General features: G+C 41.2%; 1 protein-coding gene across 1 annotated transcript in view; it reads left to right on the forward strand.

The window, feature by feature from the left end:
- Positions 1-22,269, forward strand: part of NDST2 (N-deacetylase and N-sulfotransferase 2) — a 127,613-nt gene that overhangs the window by 55,748 nt on the left and 49,596 nt on the right. The window contains 1 exon segment of the mRNA XM_009641998.2: positions 18,573-18,633. The gene's annotated coding sequence lies outside the window, so the exon portion shown is untranslated.

Below are 22,269 nucleotides of genomic sequence, written 5' to 3' on the forward strand. Positions count from 1 at the left end.
GTCCTTTGCTGGTACATAAGCTTAAGGATGTCTAAACTTCTATTTACTGTATGTACCATTTGTAAATAGGACTAAAAACTTTGGAGGCAGGGAATATAACTCGCAGTGGAAAAACGCAGTACCTGTGCCAAGTACTGGTTAATTTGTGAGCACAGAACACAGATTTCCCAATGTGCTCACAGACTTTTTATATCCATATTCCTTCTTTTTCTTTCCCACTTAGAGAAAACCATGTTCAAGGGTAGTATTTTTGAAAGCAAATTATTACTTAGAATAGCACATGGTCTATGGCTTTTAAGTAGTATACAGTTCTGAGAATTTTACCCTGGAAAGTGTATGTCTTATAGGTTGGAGGGAGTTGTTTTGTTTTTGTTGGAGCCAAGAATTTGATGCATTTGCCACTTTGACATAAGCCTTAAGAATAATTTGATTAAAAGACTGTGCCTTGGAGTCCAGCAGTCTGGAATAAAGGGTTTCAGTGAACAGTCCATGCTCTGGTTTTCAGGAGAGACTGAAAGTGTTTTGGCCACAGCAATAAGGGCCAGGAGGAAAATGATACATGAAATGCAGTGATGAGTACTAGTCTGGATATCATAACTGCACCCAGGATCCTTAAGAGACAGAAAGAAGAATTTTTAAAAAAATAAAATAAAATTATACTTGTGAAGATTGTTCCTCTGGGATTGTGCTCTTGATTGTGCAGCCTCATAAGCTGCATCTTAAATGAGCTGTTGCAATTTTACCCCTTGGACATTTTTCAGGCTACTAAACATTTCTTTTGCTGGCAGATATCAGCAATGCATACTACTGAATGCTCTTGAGATCCAAATGTTACGAATGGCAGCCTTTGAGTGATCACTGAGAAACTGTGTTGAAAGTTCTGCCTTACTTTTAAAGCATGCTAAGCATTTGATAGTCAAGCAGTTAAACTCTTTCTGACATTGGTTCAACTATGGCATTTCCTGATAACCATTGCTGATGGCAGATAATTTTCTTGATGTGGTGTTTTTGCTTCAGTGTCAATCAAGATGTATGATAGGTAACAAATGCAGTCAAAAAGATGCTGGAAGTTCCAGAAAGTCTCTGTTTGAAGGGCTTTAGCAGACCAGGCTTTTCCACCGCTTGCCTGTCATCTTATGAGATGGAGCCTTTCACAGTAGCTTTGTTCTTGGTTAATTTTGTGAACGATTGCAAAAATTCCTGTATTGTTTTGTCCTTCTGTATGTCATACTTGCAGATTCCTTCTATGCTGCTTGTTTAAAGAAACCTCTGTAGTGTTACAGCCTCTGAAACGGCACAAGCAGGTGCAGTCAGGCATGAACCCCCCGGAGCCCCCCCAGCTCAGTCAGTGGTAGCGGGGTTCTCCCTTCGCCTCCACCGGGTGTACAGCAGGAGAGCCACACTTGGGTTTCAGTCCAGCCTTCAGTTCCCCCCATCTGTAATCGCAAAGGTGCCGGCAGAGCCATGGGGGTAAGGGTGCAAACCTGTGAGTGGAAACAAAGGAGCTATGTGCTTAGCCTCCATTGCAGTTAGTAAAAAGGGGAAGAGATTGGGAAATAAAAAGCTGTAGTCCAAGGATGAGAGAGCAGGGAATCACCACTCCTCTCTGCCAGAAGAAGTGTGACAGGAAAGTCCTGCTCTGGAGGACAGGTAAGCTTAGCCCGAGAAATAAGGGGGAGGAAATGCAGAGACTGGGTTTTGCATAAAGCATGCTGGCGCCATTTGAGTATTCAGCATGCCTGCTATGCTTAATAATGTTGGTATTTAAATAGTTTTAAGCAGGCTTTGAAGTTAGAGCCATGTTGAGTTAAGGTAGAGGTCAGTGTGTTGTAACTGTTGGCTGAACGCTGATAAGGGCTTTGTGTACTTTTACATTTTTAAGTTATTTGACAAAAAGATAAAATTTAGGAGTATGATTTTTAATCAAAAATTTAATAATTATGGCAGTTTTATGTGGCAAACCCCATCAAATCGCAGAAGGCTGTTGTTTTTCTGCATCCATGGTACTTTTCCTCATGGCCTAATTGAATGTGTGAAATGAAACTCTTGGGCCTGGATTTTTCCTCCCACATGCAGAGAAGCGTGTATTTATGGTTTTAAATTTTGAACCATGCTTGTCAAGTGTTTTAAAGTAAGCAATCCCAGGCAAGAGGGGAATGGGTATCTCCCATTTGAATTGGTGTACAGGCATAATGGCTGTGCCTGGGAAACTGGTACAGAGCAGCACTTCACGCTGCAGCCCCTGCGGGCACTGGCGGCAGAGAAACAGAAGAAATTTTAAAGAAGAGTATCGGTGTAGACAGGCCCAGCGCTGCTTATGTGGAAGGAATTGGTCCAGAAGATTTTATCTTCTGTTCAGGTTTGCTGTTTGCTGCTCATGTCACACCTCCTCACTACTCTCCTGCCTCCTAACTTCCAGGACTGCCTTCTGGTGAAGGTGAGGCTCCCCTTCCCTGATCTTTGTTTGAAGAGGGTGTGAGAGACGACAGCAGAGCGCTGAAGAAGGGCGTGCAGTTGTATTGCCTGTAGTGTCAAGAGCATTTTAGAACACTTGGGATGGTGATTGCTGGAGGCACAATGCTGCTTCAGACCTTTTAAGATATAGTTGAGTGGAGATTGTACTGGTATAAAGAGGCCAGGGTGGGTTGAAAGAACAATTACAGGAGAGGACTCCAGTGCAGCTGAAGTGGGGAAAAAAGTATTTTTCCCCCCACTGTTTGACAGGAATATGTTTACATAATTAGTAGGAAAACTGCTCTCAAATATCTGTAATTTTGTGTATATTCCCATGGGGAAAAACACTTTCAAAGATCTGTAATTTTGTGTATATTCCCATGGGGCCAGTAGAATGTGTGAATATAAACCACCCTTGATATCGCATCTTTGGCACGTCATCTGTCTGTTCCTTCAGATGTGCACAGCCCTTCCTTTCATTCAGATGTTGCAGAAACCAGCTAAGCATCAGTGCTGAGGGTACCAACGCCCTGAGAAGCTTCATTTGGGACTCCCACCTGTGCACTGTTTCCCCAAGGGTCCATGGACTACTCTCAAGCTCAGGCCTGGGCCTTCTGTCTCCTGTCTCCAGCCTTGTTTCCTGGATGGACCAGGAACCCATGTTGTAGATAGTGTGTCTTCTGTCTTCTCCTGTGCCTGGCTCCATCTCCTTTTACTCCTAACTGGACACTGGGGTGGCATCACTCTCCTTGATTGGGACTGTCAGTGGACCTTGTCACCAGCACACAGCTCTGCCCGCCATTATTCAGATATGGTGGGACTGCACCCCATAAGTGCCCTGGGGTCTCCTGCTCTTCCTCTCTTGGAGCAGCCAGCCCTTTGTGCACCCTGAGACCAGAAGACATTGTACCAACTGAGTCATTTCTGGTGAGAAAGTAGCCAGAAGATGGGGAACAAACTACCTGCAAGATCACGTCTCCTTTTGAAGCTGCAACAGTTGTAAAGGTAAAAACATGAGAGCACAGAGTTAAGAGTATTTCTTTTCTTGCAGGTGGTATTTCAGTTTTTTTCTCATTTTTTAAAGCTGTTGCTGCCTGAGACCAGCCACCCACAGTACTGGTGAACATTGCACATTGTAAAAATTCTCTTTTCTGTCTCCCCATACTTGCTGCAGGACCAAGACGGGAGGTGGTGGTGACGCCATTGGTGGTGGTCACTGTCTCTGTCACTGATGTGGGTTCTTGGAATGAAAAGCATCCTAAAGTGAAGGGATCTGCTTATATTGCAGCAAGCATAAGGTCTTGTAAAAACAACAAAAAAAAAGTAATGTGTCTTCCTTTTTGTGGCAGTATATAGTTTCTTTTATCTCAGGTCAATGATAACCGCTTCCATCCTGTACCTCACAAATTGTCAAAGTATCATCCTCCCATTCTGCCCATCATATATAGCAAGGTCTCTAGAAATGTTCAAAATACCTTAAACCCCCCCTTGATTTAAAAAAAGTTAGACCAGTATTGTTGATTACTGTCGTCTTGCCTTCTGTTGCAGCTTTGCCTATGCATCTTTCTGTTGTCTCTTAAGTTTAAACTATAAGCTCCTCTTTGTTCTGTGTTTGTGGCACACTTCATAAGACTCTTTATCACTGTAGCTACAGTGATACAATTTACAACATGTTTTTCCTGCAGAAGATGCTGCTACTGGTATGTCTTCTCCATTGCCCATAGTGGATCAGAGCATCTGTCCACCAAGATTCAGTCTTTCTCTTACCAGCAGTAGCGCTCATTGTTTCAGAAAAAAAATCAGAAGATTATTTTAGTTTCTAAACATTTTTAGGTGTTTGTTATGTTGTGCCTTGAAACAGAAGTGTTTCTGTGCTTTGTCATGGACGTTCATTGTTACCAATTCAAATATGCTTATTCAAAATATTAACGTTTCATAATTTTCTTACCATCAGTGTTAATGCCATAGTAAGCATTACTAGATAATTGTGTATGATGTGAAACTATATAATCTCAAATTACTTGAATTTTTACCCCTGAGTTTCACTGTGTATTCTCTTGTTCTTTATTAAGAAATCAAATTAATAGTTCTTAGTATGTCCAGTCTCTCCTCTTGACTGTTTTGGATTTTTTCATGTGCCTCTTAAACCTCCTGTCAGATTTCCAAAAAAAAAAAAAAAAGGGAAAACCAATAGACTTCCGATGTTTTTCTTTGTTATTTTTTCAGTTAGCAATTTCAACCCAGTACTTCAGTGTTTTTCTGTTGTTTTAGAATGAGTGTGGTGAGAACTGAACAGTGTTTCACAGTGGAAAGCACATGTTAGTTCTTGTACTACTCGCCTTTTAATTCCTTATACATCTTAATATAACTTAATTTGCATTTTTACTGCATTTTTTACTGTCACTACTTATTGAGCACACAGTGTGCCTTCATGAAGGTGTCTAGTTTTTCCCCTTTTTTTGAGTTAGTAATTTATTTATGACCCTGTTTAAAAAAAAAAAAGTATGATTGTTTATAATTTTCACTGTTTAGTACTTTGCTTTTATTAACCTTAAATATAATATGTCATCATGTTTCTTCTTAATTCAATTCTTTGGAGGGGAATATATGAAATTATTGTTTGGATTACAATTTGTTTATATTGCCAAAGTACGTAGAGTCCTCATCATCACAGATCGGGTGCCAGCTGTTTTGGATGCTCCATGAATGCAGCACAAAAAACAAATCCTTCATTTCAACTCATTGGCAAGCTACAGAAGTCAGGTTTATTAATCAAAAACTCACTGCGCCACCATTTCCACTTGGGCAGCATACAGTGTTTGCTACTTCAAATCTTTAAACTCTTTTCCTACTGTTATGTTTGATTAGTTCAGAGAGAGATATTTGCTGTTTGCCAGTGTTACGATTTTATCAGATTTTATTGCAGCTTGCTTTCTGTCAGTGTTATGTGCCATTTTTCTTGAATTTGTGTTCTGCATTTTGTACCATGATTTGTATAATATGAAAGTTGTTTCCATATGAACTGGATTATGTTTTTCTCTTAATAGAGAATGTTTTTATTAGACTCTATGTAATCCTCTGCAGATGACAAATCTTTTCCTACCTCATAATGTAATGTACTCTGGTTTACAGCCCACTGTGATCACAGCCTAGTGACTTCTGTCATTCTACTGCGCTTCAGTTTTGCTTGTTATGTTGTTCTCTTCTTACATGGCAGAGTAATTTTCTCTCTCTTTTATACCATTCTTCATCCTACATCAGTCTCTTGAGCCCCAGATGTTACCAGTCTAAAAATGGGACAGAAATTAACCCTGAACTCAGAAGACCCCAAACACTCTTTTACTGCTTTTACAGGCTACTGTGTATGAATGCATCTTGATGCCTTTCACCAGGAGAACATTTTGAAAGGGGCCAGGGCCGTATCACAGCGCTGTCATTTCCTCATCCCTCTGCTCTGAGGCATACCTGGAGTAGCGATGGGCTGCACAGATAAAACAGTTATCCAGATTCTCTATCTGTGTTTCCCCCCACCCTTTTTCCTTTACCCCCTACCTCGAGGGCACTGCTCAGTGCTGTTCTGCCCACAGCCAGCCTACACCAGTAGCCAGCCTACACCAGTTACGTTCTCGGGGCTGATCATCCACTTGTCAGCAATTGCACGTTATTTCCATACCACAGCTTCAAAATTTATCCCTGTCTTCAGAGCCCCAGACAGGCCTTGCTTTCTCACATTGCCTTGGTTATAGAGCTGCCCTGTGCTACAAAAGGGTGCTGGTGAATGGGAGAAAGGAGGCTCTGCTGGCAGAGGATGGTCAGGAGAAAAATCCCGGGCAGGGTCCTTTCCTAGTAAACTGCATTTCCACTTCTACCAGTGTCTTCAGTTGTCAAAAATAAGGTGGTGGTGCTCCATGATGGGGAATTTCTGTAGCAAGGAGATGTAGGGTGGCTCCTGTGTTTGCAGCAGCTAGGTGCACGATGCAGCATGTGGAGACTTTATTTTGTTGGCGCTGGGTGCCCCTAGGCCTTGTTTGTCAGCAGAGCTGTGAGCATGGGTTCTCTGCTGTCCCCCTCGGTTCAGCTGTCTCAGGAGCTGTTGCCGACATCTCTGAACTTTGGTGGCGTCAGGGAAAGTCGAGGCGATGAAGACGATGTAACTTGTATTTTTATTTATGCGGGGACTGGGGAAAGGGCTGCCCGGTTTGTAAGAATGTGATGGATTAACTTTCCTCCTGAACGATTGCATATGGTACATCCAAATGAGAGACTGCAAAGCGGGCCGGCAGCCCGAGCGGAGCAATTAGAAGGCCCTGTGTGGGCAGGGAGTTGGCGAGAGGGCCGCGCTCCCTTGGCATGGCCACCTCCGGCGCGTTGGGTGTCGGGCACTCCTTGTGCCCGCTTCCTGCTGGAGTGAGCCCTCCCTCCTCCGGTAGGTCACTAATGAACCTCAGCGGGAAAAGACAAAATGCAGTTCATGAATAGCTTTACAGTCCCCCTTCTCCCACCCACCCTGCTCTCTGTCCTGGGAATGTGCTGCCCACACAGTGACCAGAGAGGAATCTGGAGGCATTTGCAAGATAATGCCGTATCAAATGTTCCATTTCTCACACTCTCCTGTATTTTCAAAACTGTTTACATATTTCCTTTCAGTTTGCATGAATAAGCACATCATTCTGAGACTAAAAAGGAGGAAATGCATTTGCAAATGTGCGAAGCCACATAACTGTAATAAATTGCTTTAATTATGTATGGTGCATTTAGTTTCTGGAAGCCTGTTATGCATTGCTCCAACAAGTAGCCTTTCCTGTTTGCTTGCCGCTGTTTACCAGTCTGGCCATCCTCCCATAGTAATCCTCATCCAAATTCTCCACTTGACAGATGCTCACCGAGAGCCTTTTTGATCCTCTAATGCTCGGTGTCATCTTGGATGTTGCTCTCGCAGTCAGCAAAGGCTAGATGCTAGGTTTTCTCCCTAGGAATTTGGTGTCTTACCATATTTTTAAGTAACATGTTTTTCATCTGGTTTATGATGTTTTTAGACAGATACAAAGTTACACCTCAGGGCAGAGTTGTCTCACTTGCGAATACCGTTTCAGCCAACCAGTAAGCAGGGGTGGAGGTCATTCATACCATCCTCCATCCTCCTCAGGCCCTCACAGCTCCTGGGTACCTGAGCAGTGCTGTTGCGTGCTTTTCTGTAGTTACTGTTTTCCCCAGTAAGTGCTAAGTTCCTTCTGTTTTCCTTTTCTGTTTGGGAGGATTGGGAATGTGCACTACCAAAGTGCTTTGGCTTCTTTATTTTTGGATGACAAAAGCTACAGAAGCATAATTGTGTTATTTTTACTGCTGGCTCAATAATACTTCTCACTCTCTCTTCTTGTCCACCATTGCCCATATTTGACCTGTTGGGTTTTGTTTCAGCTAGAAATGAAAGCGCTTTTTAGCTCTTTCACCTTTTTTAAGGTAGATAGTTTTGGAGTTACTAAGCTTAAGTTATTCCATACAACAATCAGTGATTTAAGGTGTTACGCAGTAAGAGAAAAGGTCTTTGAAGACTTTGAACTTTAAAAGGAGGCGGCAAAGATTAAAGGGAAGCTTTTCTACTTTCTGGTGGTGTTTTTCCCTATCAGCAGTGGGGAAAAGCTGTTGAGTACTGTTGGGATTAAATGCAGAGGAGAACTGACAATAAAATTTTTTCTTCCTCTGGAAAGAAATGATTTTTCGGAAGGTTCAGAGTCAATTTGGAGAGCTAAAATAACACTTCACGTGACGGTGGCCTGTCTGTGCCTGCCATCCCCCCAGCCTTCTCTGAGGAGCTCCAGCAAAGCCAGCTAAAATGATTGTAAGTGTCTAGAAATAACCTTTGTGCAGCCCTTCCCACAGCTGGGAATCTGATAGCGTTCATTTATTCCTTTGCTCATAACTATCTGTGTACGAAAGGGAGATACTTGCTTTTCTTTCCTGAAACTTTCTTTCTAGAAGTCGCTATGCTCTCAGGATACGATGACCGTATTAATGAATTCATCAATCACAATAATCTGATTAAATTGCTGGGGGAGAGGGAGCCAGCAGATGAAACAAACAGATTATTTTAAGATATATGAGATACCCAATTAGTGACTGACTCGCTCAGCATTTAAATGGAAGTGTTGCACAAGAGATTTACTGGTAACCAACGTAATAAATTATACTATAAGGTTTTTCATCTAAGAGAAGGGCTCGTGTACTGTTACAGGGACCTGTAAATATAACAGTGGCAAAGTATTACACGTAAGAAATATGAGGTATATATTACTTCTTTTTTTTGTCATATGCATATATATGTGTATGTGCATTTTGCTTAGTAATGGACTAGGATATGGACAGTACTATGGAGAGGTTAGCATGGATTTTAAGTTGTAGTTTGGCCAGGACATGGTGAACGTGTTTTCAGGTATATAGGAAACTGAGACTTGAGTAGGAAGAGAGTTGCTTCATGTCGCTGAGGTTTCGGGGGCAATCCCCTGGAGTACAGAGATAATGGAAGGGAAGCTTTCTGTCAGGGAGCATATGTTTTTGTGACGATTACACTGTGTATAGATTAGGACTTCTGGGAGGGAGGGAATGGGAAGATGTGCTTGGAACATAGGACCATCTGCCAGTACCTTGGCATAGTCATTTCATTAATGAGAAGCTTATTAGCCTGAGTCCAGCTGAGATAGACAAGAAAGGCATCAAAAGGGACAGAAAACTGTCATCCAGCTGCCATTGAAATGAGGAAGAGATGGCTCTGATAACCTGTAAAATCTGATTTTGTTAAAAGAACTATTTTTATTCTGCTTGGTAAGAAGGTATCAGTCTTCTTGTTGCTGAAAAAAATGTTTTCCTTAGTCTTGTGATGCATTGCGGGACTTCCTTTGGTAGGGAAAATGTATTACTGAGGGTGAGCTGGAATTGACACGAAGATGCTAGAAAAAAAGGAAGGAACAGTGATTTTTAGTGGGAAATTGTTTTTGCATCAAATGACTGCCTTTGTCCTCTGTTAAACACTTGAAGGTGCCCTGTATTGAATGTTGGATATTTAATATTTGTGGTGACAAAGGATGACACCTGAAAGACACAACTTTGAGAGCACCACGGTCCCAGCCCTGGCTATGCCAGCAACCTCAGAGAGCACAGAGTCTGGCCTCTGCTCCATGTGAGGCAAAAAAATCAGGGGGCTGCTCTGGGTGGGCAGAAAATAGTGCTCCAGAGGCAAAAAGGCAAAACGGCAGTGGTTAGGAGCCTGTGAACTCTGTTCCTGGGACCTCACACTCCTGATTCTGCTGCTGGCATAGTAAGTGTCTGAGCTTGTGCTCAGTTCCACAGTTTTTCTGTCCTGTATGTAAATCAGAAAAATTATACTTAGTCTGTTTTAGGGAGAGCTTTGCTATTATTCTGTTGACACAAGACTTAGATGCTATTGTATTTAAACAGCTCTGTTTTTCTTTAGACAGTTGAGTCAGACTTGCATCTGGGTGAGGGTGAGATGGCAGAGCCTTTGCCTGGAGAAAATGGTGGTTAGAAGTACAAAGCGGTATGAGTGTTGGTGTTTGGGAAATTATTTCCCCTTTGTCTGGTTTTACACTGTTCAGGTTTGACTGGTAGTTAAGGTGAAGGGAAGGAGTAAAAAAAAAGTGTTTCCCATGGAAAGTCCTATAATCTGCAACTGCCTAGGACCACAGGAGCATGGATGTGTTCAGGACACAGTGCGAGGGTTATGCAGTTCACCGGCAAGATGGTCTGGTAAATAAGGCCAGACAAGGGCAATTTCTGTTTGCACTGCTAGGATAAAAAATGCGGTTTCCCCTGACGTTTTTGCTGATTTATGAGGTAACTCAGATGGGGCATTGTCTCTGACTTTGTCTACTGTAAATCTGTTGAAACAAAAGGAACATGCATTTTCAAAAAATGAGTAGAAAAATATAGCTTAGGAGTGTCAAAACACCTAAGCAGAGTGAGCTTTAACTGAAAGGGGTTTGGTTAGTCATCCACTTTGCAAATTCTCTTTTTGTATTGAGGAGGAGAGAAGATTAGTGAGATGAAAATCTATGTTATTACAGAGATAAGAATGGGCTATGGTTGGGTACCAAAGGAGGAAGAAGTTTTTTAATATTATTAAAAAAACCCAACTCTTTGTGATCATATGTAATGCTTAGACAGTTCCATGCCAAAAAAATAATTATAATACCGTACAACATAGTGTTTATATACGTAAATGAATGTACAACTACTGCTACAACATAAATTTAAATCCTGACCCTGTGCTTGTTGAATTCAGTGGAAATACTGATGGCTGTGACAAGCGTTAGATCAGATTCTCATGCTGACATGTAAATGTGGTCTAAAACTCAAACTGAAGCTTCTACTTTTGCATAATTTCTTTCTACCTGCCTTAAAATGGAGCAGAGTTGATTGAAAGTCTTAAAAAAAAAAATTGTCCTACACACCAGACCCTGCTGTGTTTCATCTACTGAAACGCTGTTTGATAGTATCCTACAGTAATAATATTCAATTGCTGTCTTGCATGCTTTTTAAACTGACAGTTCATGTATTTTCTCTCTCAAGTAGTGGAAGAATATTGTTGGTCCCACAAGGGCATGGTAGGTCAGGGTTTTGGCTCAGCCTACAAGTCTAAAAGGCTTTGCACTTAGGGAAGCCATAAAGAAACCTCCAGCTGGCTGGATGCCTCTCTTAAAAACACAAGTGTGGCCTTATTCCGAAATGATGCTCAGGCAAAGTTGTGTATGCTTCAATCCCTTGGGATGAGAGAGGAGTGGGAGGGAGGCCTTCACTGATGTTCCAGTGAAGCCAGAAAAGTCATATGTTTGCATGAAAACACAGGGAATTTAATCACCGATCAACTCCGAATCACCATGAAAGGGTAGAATAAGATGGGGGAAGAGAAAGAAGGAAGGCAGCAGAGAGCTTTTAACTTGAGGTATGAAAAGAAATTAAGAAGGGAAGTAGAAACTTTCATTTCATTTGAAGCACAGAAGTTCCCTTAGCTGTTTATATGAACTAAGAAATTGTGGAGCTCAGTGCAGTGTTTTCCTTCCAGCAGCAGAGCAGAGCACGGAGTGCCTGCATTGGGAGTGTTATGTACGGCTTTGCTTTAGTGCCTTTCTGGGTCAATGACTCTCAAACAATGCCGCACAGAGCTGCTTTAGTTGCGCTTCCATGAGTCAATCTGTAAGTACTGACACTTCTCCCTCATCGTAACCCAGTGTCCTAGAGAATCTGCAGGCTTTTTTTGACTACTAATCTCAAAGCTTTAATGGTGTTCCTTGAACTCAGGTTGGTTGATCACGTGTACCTTTTTTCAGATGCCATTCTTCCTGACAATTCAACCACAGTCAGATTGTTGACTTCAAAAGGCCGAGTGAAAGGATGTGGCCAAGTCCTTGCACCTGTAGCATTTGAAATAATTGATACTCCTCTCCTCACATTGTTCTGGCACTACTCTCTCAGTAGCCATGATCTGTAGCATCGTCTCATGGAAAAGAAGGAGAAAGAATTACTGGTTTGTGCAAAGATTTTTTCCAGGCATAATGAACAATAGGATCAAGCAGCATCATTATTTATATTCTTTCAAAATGGATTTGTGTACCAGGTTGTTTTACCTCTGCATCCCAGAGAATATAAAGGAAGAGGGACGGTAGGCAGAGTTAAAATAGCGTACTTAAATTTTCTTCTAAACAACCTTATATGGTAGTGGAGACTTCTGTGGATGGATCAGGTATCTACTGCCATTTGTGGGAAGGTTTGGTGACGACTCGAGGATTTATATAGCCAGCCTCGGGGGCGACTGGGAGCCCCCAGGGAGGAGGGAACAGCCTGTTCAACATTTGCGCGTTCCTCACCAGCTGACTGCACCTGCAGCCGTCCCCATCAGCAGCCAGGTATAAAGGCATTTTGGAAAGCAGCAGCAGTGAGGAGCAGAGCTTGAGAAAACTGTGGAAAGAGAAAGCAAGCTATTATGCCTCGAAGTGTGGGAAGATCCTGACGATACATCTGTTCTGAGCACTGGCTGAGCTGAATTTGGGGCTGAACATTGGCGCTAAGCATGTATAAGGTGATTGAGTAAGAAGTTTTGATTTCTTCTTTCCCCTCATCCCCCTGAAAGCATGAATTATTTTATTTCCCTCCTCTCACCTACTGAAAAAGGCAAAATGCACCTAATTAAACAGATACAGCCAATCTGCTAACAGGTCTTACCCTTTCACAGTTTGGCTTCAAGATACCATATTTATTCTTCCAGATTTGGATTTCATTCAGCTTTGTGTGTTTGCATCCAGGAAGAAGCCCTGTATCTGTAATTTTTATTTGGTTTATTGGATGGAGTATCTCTTCTCATTAGGTATCTTTCTGTACAGCCAGCTGTGCTGTGGCCACTTACTGGCCATCTTGGAAGTTACTACTGTGAACCTCAAAGGAAAGCTGTTTAAACAGCATATTAGAACTGAATTATGGGCAAAACTACATTTTCTTTATTGTGTCTTTACAGTCATATCAAACGTGTTTTATACCCTTTATTTGTGTATAGGTTATTGGCTTTATTGGTTTTCCCTTTTATAAAAAACAAACAGTGTTGATTTTAGTTTTAATTAGTTCCTTGGTGGGGGTGAATCATAACTTGGAATTTCCAATTCATGATGTTGTAGGCATGTTTGTGAGGTTAATGAGGAGCTCTTTATACCTTGTTTTTCCCCTCACATCATCTTAGATATTGGAGGAATCTCCTCTGCAATGTAGAGTGCACTTACTTTATGATTAAAGACAGAGACAGAAGTAAGCATAAAGAAGCTGAAGAGGTGACACTGTCCAGATCAAATATTGACAATGATAAATGAAAAATGTCAAGAAGGAATTACATGGACTGAATTCGCTTTATTTAATGGAGGAATAAAATGAGAGGAAAAAAAATTGACCCCCTTTCTCTTGAAATTCTCCATGGTAGCTGTCAACTTCACTGTGAATTGGGGGTCACCATTTAGGCACAAAGACTTTACATAGCTTTCTGTTCACATTAAGTTCGCTCCTGTGGGATTTGGGCTCCTAGGTGTTTTCAGGCTGTCTGTCTGGAAACCTAGCACGATTGCCTTTCATTAATCTGGTTATTTGTTTGCTATTTTTTTTTTAAATGCTATTTTTCTTAAGATAACGGCTTTATGACTGGTATAAGGGAGATAAGGCATTGCTTTGTCTGTGTGAGCCATGGTTTATTAGGACCAGGGAAGGACTAGTACCAAACTAGGTGTCTGTAGTTCTTTTGAGTGCTCTTAATTTTGAATGCTTTGGGGAGGAGTAGCCTAAACAAGCCATGAGCAGAATTGTTTAAATTATCTGAATGGGTGAAAGGTTTAAATACAGTGCTCTGCTGCTTTAACCCAGTAATTTAGGGAATGTTCAATGCTATCAACTTAATTACAGCATTGCTGTCAGGAGGCAGTGGCTCTGTGGCAGGATGGAATCTGTCAGTTTTTTAAGATATATCTGTCTAATACATAAATCATATTTTTACCTTATTTAAGACCATTCTTTGCTCATTGAGGAACAGTCAAAAACAAAGGGGGAGGGGGAAAGAGAGAATTGTAGCAATGGAAGTTCATCATCTGCGAAAGCTGTTTCCTTCCTACTTATGTGATGAGAACAGAAAGCAAAAGAGAACAAGGAGAGGTATTTTCCTAATATTTTAGTTGTTGTCATTCACCACCCACGACCCCCCAAGTTTCTTCTCTTCTCACAAATATGGCATGACTTTAGCTGTTAGCCTGCAGCATTGAGAAGAAGGTTGTTACTGATATCTTTTTCCCCATTGGCCTTGATTGCAGTTGGTTTGCTTTTTTGCTTGTTGGGAGACATACAACTAGCTGATAGCAGGAGAGAAAAGGACAGAGGCAAAGACAGATGCCATTACGGTTTTAACACTTCACTGCTTGCATTGGCCTTTCTGAAAATTGGACTGCTGGAGCAGTCAGGGTCATGGGCATTTCAGAGCAGCACAGTCATGCCCTCAGTGCCATGAGTAGGCTTGCAGGGAGGAATCCTTTCCTGTGTTGTGTGCAGGCAAGGCGATGCCACACGAGGACATGCAAGATCTGAAGCAAGGTATTGGCTGAATGATGAACCATGAAAGCCATTTGCTTTGCGTTACCGAACTGATGCTTCTCCTTTCTCAGAAGGCTCTGCCTTTTCCAACTGTTGTGAAAGCTTCTTTGGTGAATTACACTGAAGGCAACCCATCTTGCAAGAGGGAGGGGAGGAATTTGAGATATGACTTCTAGAACTTTGAAAATGAGACTGCTTTCTCTTATCAGAAATATTAATTCACTTATGGGCTTCACTGGGTCTCAGAAACCATTTCCCTTTTCAAACCAGTTCTGCTGGATGCATGTGGATGAGCCATAAAGGAGCTGTATGTATTAGTCTGTTTTGATGGCAAACATACTTGATTAACTATTTCAACTATATCCTTGCTGCCTAGTTTCCATTTCTTTCACTTCCTTGGAGATCCTGACAGGGAATGCAGTTTTCTCCGTGGTGTTTCTTTCTTGAGCATTTGCAATTTCTGACAGTGACTTTTTCTGATAATTGTTCCTTGGTTTCCCTGTTTCCCACGTAGTCTATGCCTTTTCTCTCCCCCTTCTCTATGTACGTTTTCCCTTTTTTTCCTGTTTGATTGCTGCAGTTCATCCATCCTTCCTCCCCAGAGCCACTAAGTCACCCCTGTCTGCTCTGTGTTGTCTTTGTGCAGCTTTGAACTGTAAAGCTACACAACTCTTCCAGTGATGTTATAAAGTATTTGTTATCCAGGAAGAAATGCAAACCTCAGGTGCGTGTGGTTTTTATTCTCTGTTTTGTTCTTTTACAGAAATTAACTAAAAATCTCCACCATTTACTAAGCAGGGCTTTCTATTCTCTGTTCATGTCCCTGTAAGTCCTTTCATATTTTGACCATATCAAGCTACCTTCTGTATTTTCCCAGTTATGCTTCATCGTTACGTATTTTCACTGCGCTTCTGATTTGGGCTTTTTAAATTATTATTATTATTATTTTTAAACTAAGGACTGCCATGTTTCCTTAGTGTAATTACTACAGACATATATAGAGTAGAACTGTTGTGGTGTGACTTGGATTGTTTGCCTAGACTAAGGATAAGATCTTTATGGGAAAATAGTTCTACTTGGTTGGGCTCCCGTGTGAATACTGTTCTTCTGACTAAATGGACCCTGTTGTATTTGATTAGTGTAAATATTAAGGTTTTTATGCTTAGAAAACTAAGCACCCTTCTCGTTTTCCTGAAAGCTGTTTTATCTCCTAATGGTGAAGGGACCACACACATGCTCTCATACATATCCTGGGCGTTCCAGACAGCATCTGTTACACTTGGGTTTGGCCTTTTTTTCCAGAGTAAAAAGTAAAGTTAGACTTCCAGTGTGGCTGGTGTTTAAAGGAATAAAGCTGTCAGGAATACAAATGCTGTTGCTTATTGAGTCTCCGTACAGCACACACCGTAACTTAATGGGAGCTGTTGCAGGAGCCTGCGTGGCCAGAGCACAAGCTCCTGAGCTTTCCCTCTCTACTGTTACGGCTGGTAAATTCGGAACTAAATATTGAAAAGATCTGATGCTCTTAGAGTTAATGACATCTTTCCAAAATCGCTTAATTGTGTGCTAGGCAGAGGTTCGTTTCCATTAGTAAATGCTATGATGCCTAGAGATGAAATGTGGTGTTGCCTTCTCTGTTAAGCATTTGGGAGGTCATGTTTAGCAGCTGTTGATAATGGTGGTAACGCGCGCTTTATGCCGAGGGCTTTCCAAACATACAAATCTGTTTGCTTCTCACGGACAACATAGGCAGATGAGTATGTATGGAGGAGGGAAATGGGAAATTGTTAGGCAAGGTTTTGTCACCTCGCTTGGCTTTCTGTGGAAATGACTGCAGTGTCATCACTCTACTGTTGCTTTAAACCACTCCTTTAGTTTAAGGTTCTTCAAAATAAATCTTGCAGTGAAATCAGGTTTGGTCGATTCCAGTCATATTCTACTGATGGAAAAATCTGTCTGCTTGATAATATCACTCTGTTCTTTGTGTTTCATCACTAGCTACTTACCAATTGCTGCATTCAGTTCAAATTCCTTGTTACCCCATTCAGCTGGTGTTAAATTCCGTCTCCCTTCTTACCCTGCCCTGATGTGTTTCTACTTCTATCGGTTGTGACATGCCTTAGTGGAAAACTGTGGGACTGTGCAGAGCAGGAGTCTCTTTACCTCATTGATATAGCTGTTTCTGAGCTTCTATGTGTGTGAGCAAGTTGCATTTTTCAAAGCTGAAGAGAAAATTATTTGTAACTCATGTTCTCCTTTGAGTGTCTGCCCTGCATTTGTGATATGTGGATCCTTTTGGGTTTTTTCAAGTTTGCTATATTCTGGAAAGTAAAACCAGCTAGACCAGACACTCCATCTTCGTCCAAGTTGCCACTTACAGTTTATATCAGAAAGTGCAAGGTATTTTGCAGTGAAACATCAGGAGACAGCCAGCCCCTATGGGAAACTTACATTAAATGCCATTAGTTAGATGCTGGTGTATCTGCTTTTGTGAGTCTTAACGACTACCATGATGGTAGTGGACACACGAGAGTCTTATCCACTGTCATCATATAAATTCTACTAATAATTAACATCCTATTTTGATTGTTTTTCTCAATGAGTTTCATTGGATTGTCACAGTTTTGTGAAAAACATTTCTTTAGTTGTCTATTCCTTTTACAGTGACATCAAACATTCACCCCTTTTGTAGTTTAGTTGTTTTGCTGTTGCATCTGGCTGTTTTGATGTTTGCCCTGGTGTGTTGGGATCTGTGGAGGCCAGGTATGCAGGACTTTTCATTCCGCCTTCTCAAACTGTTTAGTGAAGAAATATAAGAATTATAGATCAAAATAAAAGAGGAAGGTTGCGTACTGAGGAAGGCTGAAGAACGGTTGGTGCTTTTTTTCTAAACTAACCTTTATCTAACCAGGAAAAAGGAAAAGAGAAAATTTTGCTCTTGTAAATTTGCAAGGAAGGAAGGGAGCTGGGCGCACTTGGTTGTATTTACAGGCAGCACAAGTGTAGTTCTTGTTTACTAATTGGCTGTAGAGATATTAAAGATTATTGGAAACTCAAAGGTCAGGGGTTTTGCTGAATCAAGGTTTGTGTGAGCTGGAAAGCTACAGGAGAGTACTTGTGTGTCTGAGGCACAGCTGATGGGGAAAAGCAGCCTTTAGAGGCTGTCTGACAGGTATAGTAAAATTAGCCTTGTAGCACTGACCCTGTTCTAATCTGTGCCTTCCCTCAGGATTTCGGTGACTCTGCTGAGACGTTGCTCTGTGTGTGTGTACAGACACAGAAGTTTCCTGAGCTTCAGTTAGCTTCACAAAGCACTTCCATTTGTGTGATCGCTAGCCAGGTAGGGGGGTGGAGGAAGGGTGTAACTCTGTCCTTCAGTGGTTTGTTTTTGTTTCGCAGTATACCTAATGGTCCTGACTCTTTTAAAGGTTTTGGCAGTAGTCTACACAGACTTTGTCATACCACTGAAGTTTTACTGAACTGATTTAGCAGTGGCCAAGACTGAAGAAGGTAGTGTCTTGTAGTTTGCTTTGTTGGCTGTTTCAAAGGCAACAATATTAATGAACAGATGTGAGAAATCCCATTAGGACTATGCTGGCATGTCCATTTCTCTTAGCTCATACCACATTTGCTTGTTCTGTGAACTTTCTTTTTTCTTTGTGGTTTACCTCTAAATCCATGTTCCTGGTTTGTTGGTTGGGTTTTTTTTTTTCTTCTGCGCTTGTCATTTCTCATCTTGCCTTGCTCTTGAACAATCGAGCCTGCTGCAGTGCAACCCTACGTCATCATGTAGTTGGTGCCAACAAGGCTGCTGTCATGGCCTTGTTCTGTCCTCGTGCCATGGTTAGTGTATAATCATTACCTTGGCTCTGGAGAGCGAAGGTGCTCCTGCTAAGTAAATGTTTACAAACGCCGATGGGAGGCTAACATTATGCAAGAGAGAGAGAATCGCTGTTTAAAGTCTTGTTTCTTTTTTATTTATTTTAAAACAGAATATTGTTCCTGAGAGAAGCAGCTGATGAGTATCTTTCCTTCACCAGACTGTGATCAGAGGTAAGTGCAGAATCTTTTGCAGTTTTATGGACTGACATCTCCAGATTGGTAAGGGGGAGAGCTTACTTAAGTCCTTTTGAGTGTCTAATAATCAAGGAATCAGGTAGGAGGAGGAGGCTAGACTTGTATGCTGCAGTGTGAAGTTGCGCTCCTCCTTCCCCCTTAGAATGATTTGCAGAGGAAACAATTCCATGTGTCTTCAGTTGCACAGTTGTCAGTGTGAAGTGGCAGTTGAGTTAATTTGGATCATAAAGGAATTTCTGATGCCGGTCCTGAGTAAGGTAGGACTGGGTGGTTACTTATTGCTAAATATTACTTTATTTAAACAGAGTTACTACTTCCATACCTTGTGGGCAGAATTTGGGGCAGTGTTGTTCAGTATCCATTAACTCTGCCTTTGAAAAGGAATAGAAAGGATGTGGGCTAAAAAGCTTTTAAAGTTTCAGATTTTGTATTTCACAGAATCTCTGACCCATGCATAACAGCTGTAAGATCCCTTTGGGAATGACTGTATTTACGTTGCTCCTAGCATACTGGAACCGCATTCATGACTTACACCCACAGGAAATATCATAAATGTAATTTAAAAATAGAAATATTAGGTTGGTCTAAATTCTGTGCTGAAGGAAGAGAGTCCTACTTTTTTTCCCTCGGTTCTGTCTGGATGAATAGTGAGGGAAGGTAATTCTTGTGGAGTTTGAATGCTGCACTCTAATGTAGCAAAAAAGCACTGGTCCTGTTGAGGTGTCTAATGCAAAACTTACAGAGTTTCGGGCTCCTGTGACATTTATGGATTTCAGGTGCTGCAATACTTGCGAAAAGACCCATCCTGTCTTAAGAGTGGAAGTTCCTACAGTCAGTGCCGTAGAAGAGGGATGATGTGGTCAAGTCTTGCCTCCATTGAAAGGTTCCTAGATTCTTTGCTTGGAAAGACCAGAGATTATTTGGGTTTGTGTGTGTGCTGGGCAAGTCTGATTGAAATATTTTTTTATGCCTGAAGAGTGTTCTCAGTTATACAGATATCTCAGATTGCTTTACATGAACAGACCGTTATGGCTTCAGCTGTGCAGAAAATCAGAGGGCAAAAAAGGGAGGATGGAATGGCGCATTCCTTATGCAAGTAGACTGGGTTAATAAGAAGGAAATTGCGGGGCCTAGTACTTAATGCTGAGTTTCAGCGTACAGAAACTCAGGTGGTGAGGAAAGGTGGACATGCTGAAACAAGGACTTAAGACTCTTTGAGCCTTACATGTGCTACAGCTCTAAACTTCCTCTGTCTGTCAACCAGAAGCTGAACTTTAACCCTAATTTTCCTGGGAAGCCATAGACAAGTTTGCTACTGTGGCCCAAATGAAAGATTTCTTCCAGGGCCAGTCTCCATGCAGCTCCCCACTTTCTTTTGGCAGCTGCTTTCCCAGCCCCACTGAGTGCAGCTCTATGCTCTCTCTTTCTCTCAACCCTCACCCTGAGTTTTCTGGAGGCACATTGACAAGTGTCCTCAGGCATTAGTCGGATAAAAGGATTTTGGAGGGTTGGAAAAGAGGCAGGACCTGTGTAATTGGTGTGCCTCTGTTTTCATAGCTCATTCTTCCAGTGTGATTCAAATAGTAAATCTTGTCTCCTGTAAACTTCTTGTTGTCAATTTTGCAGGTGTGATTTGCAGAGACTAGTAAAGGAGCAAGAATAACTTGAAACACGTGATAAAGGCTTTCTGTACTTGCAATAGATTGTTGTGAGGAGTAGAGTGGCAACAGAAGCCAGGGCTACTTTTGCAAACTTAAGAGCAGAAACCAAATAAATTAAACAAAAATTTGTGCTGGAGTAGAATGAGTGTAATGACCACATTTAGCATTCTGTCCACCTTGAATAGTTGTATAATTCCAGAGACACTTGGTGTAATTTTCACATGAGAAATTCGTAAATATTTATCATCAGTGAGAGAGTGAAAATACTAATGGAATGCTTCATATATTCTACTAATGTCAGTGTATATGTGACAACATGACTAGAACAGCAAAGGGAGAAGAATGTTGGATTTCAGGCACAGCCAGGGTAAATTGCCACTGCACCTTTGATTTCATTGATACAAAGGCTAGGAAATGGGGAAAACCAGCAAAAGTGCAAAAATTATAGCAGGTGGAGAGGGGACCATGCAGTAGAATATATAGCCAGATAGGCCATGCAGAACTGTTTCACTGTCATGAAAACAGAGTTATTGGAAACTGAAGTTATTGTTACTAATTTAAAATCGGACTTTGGGGCTTTTCTTGTGCTAACCCATTTTAGTTCATACTTAGCAATATGCACTTATTGGTTAATAATGTTTTAATGTTTCCTGCAATGAGAGGCCTATGCCAATAATACCCCACAGTTAAATTACAGAAAAAGAGAGCGAACCACATCTTACTTTTCAAGAAACCTTTATTTTCCTAAAAGCCTTTATTTATCTGTGAGATATTTCAACTCTATTCAGTCATAGCAGAAGTTGAGGGACAAATAACTCCTTTTCTCTTCCATTATGTTTCATCTTTTTCTGGTTCCTAACTTTGTCTATTTTGTTCTGTCAGTTGGTTCTAACAAGGACTTGTCTAGCAGGTATTTCTTTGCATTCACCAGTTCTTCATCTCCTTGTCTGGGGCAGGTTATAGTAACCGATTCCTCTGAAGCTTGTGGAACTGATCTAATCATATTAGTGAGGTCCTGTCATTGAAACATCTCCAGAAATATGCTGGTTTACTTAGATGGCCTGTCTTCATGACATCATGCCACATTTATACAACAGAGATTAATTCTAGTGCTTGGACAGGATTTGGTCTTAAACATTTTAATTAGTTTATTGGACTGACGTTCAAGAGAACTGGCAAGTTAGTGGTGGATTTTTGCCAGTTACTATTTACATAATTTTTAAGATTTGGCTGTTGCTGAAGATGAGCCTGTTGAGTATTAAAGATGAATACAAAAATGAAATAACTGTCTCAAACTGTAGGCACTACTAAGTGTAAAGACTATGTAAGGCCAGCAGCCTTCATAGCAACGCCTATTAACCTCATTATCCTTTCCTCCATAAAAGCTTACTTTTTTCCCAAGTGGGCTTTGGAGATCTTCTGTGAGATAAGAAATGTGAGCACAGCTGAACAGAGACAAAAAATTAATTACAAAGCAGAAGGGCACGACTTAGGGTGCTCTGGCAGGGGCACATTCCTCTCTTCTGAATGTATCACCTATTTGTCAATTGAATAGCTTAACTTTGGCCCTTTTCACCCTTCTCATCATGCATTTTAAATGAATATAATCTTATGGTTGGGGACTGCTGTGTTCAATACATCAAGAGCTTTTTTTTTTTTTTTTTACTTTAACATGGAAGAAGGAAAGTAACACATTACCATTAAGTTTTCTCCTATAAATGCAAACACAGGTTCTTCCTTTCTTTTACCTTCTTCCACAAAGTGATTCATGTGCTTATATATTACAATACTGTATTAGTCTCTCAGATTATATTTTCTGTATCTGGCATTAAAGCTGTTTGATCCATTACTGGGCTAAGGCCCTCACCAAAGTGCCAAGATCTGTCCTAAGGCCATGCTTAAAGGCTTGGAAATCAACTTAGGTTGTGATTATGGACGACTTGGAGGGCTT

Source organism: Egretta garzetta, unplaced genomic scaffold, assembly GCF_000687185.1.
Source record: "Egretta garzetta isolate BGI_Z169 unplaced genomic scaffold, ASM68718v1 scaffold56, whole genome shotgun sequence".
Lineage (NCBI taxonomy): Eukaryota > Metazoa > Chordata > Aves > Pelecaniformes > Ardeidae > Egretta > Egretta garzetta.